At 37.7% G+C, this 8063-nt stretch overlaps 1 protein-coding gene across 4 annotated transcripts in view; it reads right to left on the reverse strand.

Moving 5' to 3' along the window:
* BLM (BLM RecQ like helicase) overlaps positions 1–8063 on the reverse strand; it is a 93977-nt gene that overhangs the window by 74140 nt on the left and 11774 nt on the right. For 2 of the 4 annotated variants that reach the window (XM_017506103.2, XM_017506102.1), the window contains one exon: positions 4902–4980. The exons of the other annotated variants lie outside the window; for them this stretch is intronic. The gene's annotated coding sequence lies outside the window, so the exon portion shown is untranslated. The remainder of the gene's footprint in view (positions 1–4901; positions 4981–8063) is intronic. 4 annotated transcript variants of the gene reach the window in all.

Below are 8063 nucleotides of genomic sequence, written 5' to 3' on the forward strand. Positions count from 1 at the left end.
TTTGAAATAAATGACACTAAAGTTACTGATTGGGTCTATCAAAATTAAGACTAGGTCAGACCTTACTTTTATTCATTTTGTTGTCAGAAGATGGCTATTTCAGTCTATCAAGGGATAGACTGCCAAAAAGACTACTCTAAGACATTCGGTGCCAAGAAACATGTAGATGTTTCTGTTTTCAGTCTTCGCTAAAAGTGGAGATTTTAGGGGGTGGTTTCTGAAAAACAGAGTCTCGCTCTGTAAGCCTCACTCAGTGACTGTTCACAGGGGAGGAGTTACCTTCCCTGGGGCAAAGGCAGTGAGCCTAACTAAGAACAATCCTAACCTTATGAACCTCAACTTCACCTTAACTGGGGCAAGCAACTTGCTGTTCTCTGATAAAATTAAACATCGAACACAATTTCTAGACAAAGAGAGATTTTTGACAGAATTTTATGTCATATGTTCTCTTCATTCACTGTGTCCTGAATTTCTTGATTCATATATATAGAATCATACAGTATGTATTATCAATGCATTTTTGAAAAGGCATCTAATAAAACTCAAGCCGTTTCTAACAAACACATTAAAACACAAAATTACAAGAATTTAAAATCCAGAAAACAAATACCCTATATTTTACACTTGGTTGAATCCATTAAAAACAACAGCAAAAACAATATTGTTCTCTCATTTTCACTCCTATATTGGATGCTCTTGCCAATGCAAAAATATTAGAAAAAGAAAACACTAGAAGAGATGAGATGATCATCATTACATGTAGACAACTTGATTATACACCAACACAATCCAAAGAAAATCAGTCACAACAACAGATAATTAGAACTTCAGAAAAGTGGTTAAAGATAAATATAGCTTACACATAGGGTAAAATCTCAGACCCTTCATAGTTTCTGACTTAATAGATACATACACACAGAGATAAAGAAAACAGATGGAAGAATGAGAAGTTAAGAGACATGGAAGACAGAGTAAGAAAGTCTACCATAAATCTAGCCAGAGTTCCAGAAAGGAAAATAGAGAAGAATTAATATTTGAAAAGATAACAGCTGGGACTTTTCCAGGACTAATTAAAGACAATAACCTTCAGATTTGAGAATGTCAACAAATTGCAAGCAGAGGTAAAAAGAAATCCACACTAAAATATATCACCGTGTACCATATGGACAAAAAATTGATTTCTCTTTAACAAAAATGAAAATCAGAAGACAGTGGAATGATATCTTCAATGTGCCGATAGAAAATAACCCACAATTCTTTTCTCAGAAAAAAATATCCTTCACATATCAAGGGCCCTGAATTGTACACTAAGTTTTTAAAGGTGAATTTCATGGTATATGAATTGTATCTCAATAAAGCTGTCATTATTTATTTATTTATTTCTGAGATGGAGTTCCACTCTTGTTGCCCAGGCTGGAGTGCAATGGCATGGTCTCAGCTCACTGCAACCTCTGCCTCCAGGATTCAAGTGATTCTCCTGACTCAGCCCCCCAAGTAGCTGGGATTACAGGCATGTGCCACCACACCTGGCTAATTTTTGTATTTTTAGTAGAGACGGGGTTCTCCATGTTGGTCAGGCTGGTCTCGAACACCCAACCTTAGGTGATCCACCCGCCTTGGCCTCCCAAAGTGCTGGGATTACAGGTGTGAGCCACTGCACCCAGCCTAAAGCTGTTATTTTTAAAAAGCAGCTATAATAAAAGCAACAGATAAGTGTTGGCAATGATGTGGGGAAATCAGAACCTTCATAAACTGCTGGTGGGATTCTAAAATGGCATAGCCACTTTGGAAAACAGTCAGGCAGTACCTCAAAAAGAGAAACAGAGTCACCACATGTATTAAACCATTTTCATATTGCTACGAAGATATACCTGAGAGTGGGTAATTTATAAAGAAAAAGAGGTTTAATGGACTCACAGTTCCACATGGCTGGGGAGGCCTCATAATCATGGCAGAAGGCAGAGGAGGAGCAAAGGCACATCTTACATGGCGGCAAGCAAGAAAGTGTGTGCAGGGGAACAGCCGTTTATAAAACCATCAAATCTCATAAGACTTACTCTCACAAGAACAACATGGGAAAAACCCACCCCCATGATTCAATTACCTCCCACTGGGTCCCTCCCATGACACATGGGGATTATGAGAGCCACAATTCAAGATGAGATCTGAGTGGGGACACAGGCAAACCATATCAGCATGTAACCCTGCAATTTCACTCCTAGCTATATATGCAAAGGAGTGAAAAATGGGTATTCAAAACAAATAGCTGTATACAAACGTTCATTGGAGAATTATTCACAATAGCCAAATCTGGAAACCACTCAAATGTCCATCAACTGATGAATGGATAAATGTGTACATCCATTCAACAAAATATTATTTGGCCATACAAAAGAATATGGTACTGACAAATGCCACAATAATGATGAGCCTTGAAACCATTATGTTAAGTGGAAGAATCCAGTCACAAAAGATGAACTAGTGTATGATTCCATTTATATGAAATGTTTAAGAATAGGCATATCCATGGATACAGAGTAGTCAGTGATTGCCTAGGGTTGGGAAAGATGAGAGAATTTGGGGATGATGGCAAGGGGTATGCAAGTTTCTCTGTGGGCTGATGAAAATGTTCTAATGTTGATTGTGGTGATGGTTGCACAACTCTGTGAATATATTCAAAGCCAGTGGATTGTACAGTTTCATGGGTGAATATCATATGTGCAATGTATTTCAATAGAGCTGTCACTCAGGCTGGGCGCAGTAGCTCATGCCTGTAATCCCAGCCCTTTGGTAGGCTGAGCTGGGGGGATTGCTTGAGCCCAGGTATTGGAGACCAGCCTGGGCAACATGGTGAAACCCTGTCTCTACAAAAAATACAAAAGATTAGCCAGGAATGGTGGATGCCTATTGTCCCAGCTACTTGGGAAGCAGAGGTGGGAGGACTGTTCAACCGGGAGGTCGAGGCTGTGGTGAGCTGTGATTTCACCATTACACTCTAGCCTGGGATGACAGAGTGTCAAAAAAAGAAATAAATAAAAATTTAAAACCAATAAGGCTATTATTTAAGAAGCAACAAAAAATAAAGATATTTCCAGATTATAAAAAAAAAAATAGCCATCAGCAGACTCAAAGTATGGGAATCACTCTGTATTCACATTATAAGGGGTATTCACACAGTATTTGCCTTTTTGGGACTGGCTAATTTCACTCAGCACAATGTCCTCGAGCTTTACCTATGTTGTGACATGTGTCAGAATTTCCTTCCTTTTGTGTGCAGTGGCAAGATCATAGATCAATGCAGCCTCAAACTCCTGAGCTCAAATGATCCTCTCACCTCTGCCTCCAGGAGTAGCTGGGATTACAGGTGCAAGTCACCATACCAGGCTTCTTCCTTTCTAAGGCTGAATAATATTAAACTGCAGATATGTACCACATTTTGCTTATCCATTCAAGGACATTAGGGTTGCTGCCACCTTTTGCCTATTGTGACTAATGCTATTATGGACCTGGGTATACAAATATCTTTTTGAGGATTGCTGAACAATATGGTAATTTAATTTTTAAGGTACCACCATACTATAAATAATGCACAAGGCTTTCCATTGTTCCACATCCTAATTTCTCCACATCCTCAGCAACAAATTTGTTATTTTCTGGTTGTTTTGTTTTGTTTTATAATAGACATTCTAACAGGTGTGAGGTCTTATCCCCTGATTTTGATTTGTCTTTCTCTAATCATTAGCGATAATGGGCATCTTTTCATGTGCTTTTTGGCCATTTGTGTATCTTCTCTGGTGAAGTATCTATTCAAGTCCTTTCCCCATTTGCTAAATGGGTTATTTGTTGAGCTGCAGGAGTGTTTTGTTTTGTTTTAAGACAGGGTCTCACTCTGTCACCCAGGCTGGAGTGCAACAGCTCACGGCAGCCTTGACCTCCCGAGCTCAAGTGATCCTCCCACCTCAGCCTCCTGAGTAGCTGGGACCACAGCAGTGTACCACCACACCTGGCCAATTTTTAAATTTTTTATAGAGACAGGGTTTCACCACGTTGCCCAGGCTGGTCTCCAATTCCTAGGCTCAAAAAAATTCTCTCTCCTCAGCCTCCCAAAGTCCTGAGGAGTTCTTTATATATTCTGGGTATTAATCCTTTATCAAACATATCATTAATTGGAAGAGTTTGAGGAAAACTGGGGTTCATTCTCCTTTAAATATTGGTTAGAAATAACCAGTGAGGCCATCTGGCCCTGAGCTTTTCTTTGTTGGGTGATTCCTGATTACTAATTCAATCTCCACACTAGTTACAGGTCTGTTCAGATTTTCTGTTTCTTCATGATTCAGTCTTGGTGGTTATGTGTTTTGAGGAATTTATCCATTTCATTTATGTTATCAAATTTGTCGGCATACAATTGCTCATAGTAATCTCTTGTACATCTTTTTACTTCTGTAAATCAGTCACAATGTTCCCTTGTTTACATCTGATTTTAGTAATTTGTATTATTTTTTCTTAGTTCATCTGGCTAAAGTTTTATCAATTGTTTGATCTTTTCAAAGAATCAATTCTGTTTTGTCAATTTCTCTGCTGTTTTTCTATTCTCTATTTTGTTTATCTCTGCCCTAATCTATTATTTCCTTTCTTCTGCTAGCTTTGGGTTTGGTTTGTTCTTTTTTCAGTTCCTTTAAATGTAAAGTTAGGTTGTTGATTTGAGATCTTTCTTTTCTAATGTAAGCATTTGTAGCTATAAATTTCCTCGCAAGTACTATTTTCACTGTATTCCATGAGTTCTGGCATATTGTATTTTTCGTTTTCATTTGTCTCAAAACATACTTAATGTCTCTTGTTTTCTTCTTTAACCCATTGGTTCCAGTGTCCTTTAAAGTTCCCATCAGGCACTTTCTTATTACCTGGCACAATGTTCACGGTCTTCGTGTACTTTCCCTGCTTCAGCCACAGAATCACCATTTCCCCAAACAGCCTTGATGTCTTTTAATGAAAAAAAAAAAAAAAAAAAAAACTTAAATCTAAGACCTGAGCACTAGACACAATCAATCATTACTACTTGCATATCATCGCTCCTAGGCCCTTTTAGTAGACAGATCTAGGAGATATAAACACATCTATCTATTTTTACATCTACATCTATATATCCATTGATCTATCCATTTATCATAAAACTCACAGAAAAAAAACCATCATATATTTACTCATTTATTCAATCTGAAACTACAGGAAGTAATTTCAAGTTGTTACACTCCTGTCACTAAAAAAGCAAACCTACTAAGAATACAAAATTCCATTGCATTTCTTTCTGTAGATTAGGTTAGGGTACATATGACTTGATTGGTCAGGCCCACCTCACCTTTGTGGTTTGATTACATTTACGATCAATGTATTAGAATGATTACCTTAATCATTTGAAATAAATTTATTAGTTTGTGTTTGTACTGTTCTTATGGATTTGATTTTTGAATATAGAAAACATTTACATAGTTCTAAAAGTTAAAACTACATAAAAGTCTGTTTTTCCCCACAGTGAAGCATTCTTCCCACTCCATCCTTTGCCATCTACCTCCTGTGAGTTATCAGTTTAGATAATTTCTGATTTATCTTTCCTGTTTTTCTTTTTGCAAAAATGAGGAGACATTAGGGTCTCATGTTTTCCCTTCTTTCTTACATAAAACATAGCACACTGTATATACTCTTTCCATTTATATGTTAGAAATCATTCTATACCCATTTGTAAAGATTTTCCTCATTCTTCTTTATAGCTGTACAGTCCATTGTGTAGATATTTATCAACAAATTTCCTGTATGGACATTTAAGGTATTCTCCGATATTTTACAGTTACAAATAATGCTGCAACAAATAACTCTGTGCATTCATATTTCCCTACTGTTGAAAACGTAAGGCCGGGCATGGTGCCTCACACCTGTCATCACAGTAATTTGGGAGGCCAAGGCAGGACTGCTTGAGTCCAGGAGTTCAAGACCAGCTTGGGCAACATGATAAGACTCCATCTCTATAAATAAATTTTTTTAAGTTAGTCAGGAGTGGTGGCATGCACTTGTGGTCCCAGTTACTCCAGAGGCCGAGGTGGATCAATTGAGCCTGGGAGTTTGAGGCTGCAGCGAACCAAGATCACACTACTGCACTTCAGCCTGGGCAACAGAGCAAGACAAGACCCTGTCTCAAAATAAAAAAAAAAAAGAAAATGAAAATGTATCTTTAGGGAATATTCCTACCAGTGGAATGGCTGGGTCAAAGGGGATATGCATGTGTAGTTTGCTGGATTGCCAAATTCTCCCTCAAAGGGGGTTTTACAAGTTTGCATTCCGCACAGCCTCACCAATGGCACGTCTCGTGAAGATTTCTAATTAGTGCAGAGCTGATAGGTGAGAAATAGTATTTCAGTGCAGCTTTAAATTTACACTTCCTATTTTAGGTAACATTGAATGTTTTCTTCATATATTTAAGGATGGTTTTTAAATCTTTTTTAAAAATTGTATCTGCTCATATATTCTGTCTTTTTAAAAATCAAATGTTAGTATTTTTTTTCTCTCAATTTCGACTGGGGACAGTAGGTCTTTAAAATGTATTTTGCAAATTTTTTTCCTAGTTTCTTACCTATCTTTTAAATTTGCTTATGGTGTTTTTCATTTTTGTAATCAAGAGTTTGTTTTTTAAAGTAGCCCATTTCCCCCCCTCTTTTATTGCCTTTCCTTACATCCAGGTTACAGAAAATCCATCTATGCATTCTTCTAGTAGGCACTTTAAAAAAAAATTAGGCTGGGTGCAGTGGCTCCCATCTGTAATCCCAGCACTTTGGGAGGCCAAGGTGGGCAGATCAAATGAGGTTGGGAGTTTGAGGCCAGCCTGACCAATATGAAGAAACCCCATCCATACTAAAAATACAAAATTAGCTGAGCATGGTAGTGCACCTGTAATCCCAGCTACTCAGGAGGCTGAGGCAGGAGAATCACTTGAACCCAGGAGGCAGAGGTTGTGGTGAGCCAAGATTGCGCGATTGCACTCCAGTCTGGGCAGCAAGAGGGAAGCTCCGTCTCAAAAAAAAAAAAATACACATACACATACACACACACACACACACACACACACACACACTTAGCCAGTGCAGTTAGATAAATCAATTATCGGCACAAGATTTGGAAAATAAAAAATAATACTGTCCCTACTTGCAGATGATATGGTAGTGTATCTAGAATGCTGCAGAAAATCAATAATGAAATTAACTCAAACAAAAAAGGAATTTTATAAGAATATACAAAAATCAGTAGTCTTCATTTACACAAATAACAAGTTTGAATATATAATGGAGGGTAAAATCCCATTTACATTTACAGCAACAAGAAAAAGAAAAAAGTATTTAGGAATTTAAAAACATGTAAAACCAAAGTGAAGGAATCTTTAAAACACTTCTAAATAACACAACAGTACCCTTAAACAAATGAAAAGAAATTGTTTGTTGGTGGCGAGGTGGCTCATGCCTGTCATCCTGGCACTTTCAGAGGCCGAGGTCGGTGGATCACAAGGTCAAGAAATCAAGACCATCCTGGCCAACATGGTGAGACCCCGTCTCTACAAAATACAAAAATTAGCCAGGCATGGTGGTACGCATCTGTAATTCCAGCTACTTGGGAGGCTGAGGCAGGAGAATTGCTTAAACCCAGGAGGCCGAGGTTGCACTGAGCCGAGATCAAGCCATTGCACTCCAGCCTGGCAACAGAGCAAGACTCCATTTCAAAAAAAAGAAAAAAAGAAATAATTTGTTCTAGGATAGGACAACAACATCATAGAAGGGCCAGTTATACCTAAGTTAATATAAATATTTAATGCAGTATCAATATCAACAGGGTTTTTTTTTTTTCTGGAACTGGACAGGTTGATTCTAAAGTTCATATAGAAAAATAAACATACAAGAATAGCTAGGAAAACACTGAGAAGAGCTACAAAGAGAAAGCAGACTTCCAGATATTGTAACATACAAAATTTCTATCATGAAAATATTGTGGTGTAGACCAACAGTATAGAATAGAAAGTCAAGAAA

Source organism: Cebus imitator, unplaced genomic scaffold, assembly GCF_001604975.1.
Source record: "Cebus imitator isolate Cc_AM_T3 unplaced genomic scaffold, Cebus_imitator-1.0 Scaffold348, whole genome shotgun sequence".
In the NCBI taxonomy this organism is placed as follows: domain Eukaryota; kingdom Metazoa; phylum Chordata; class Mammalia; order Primates; family Cebidae; genus Cebus; species Cebus imitator.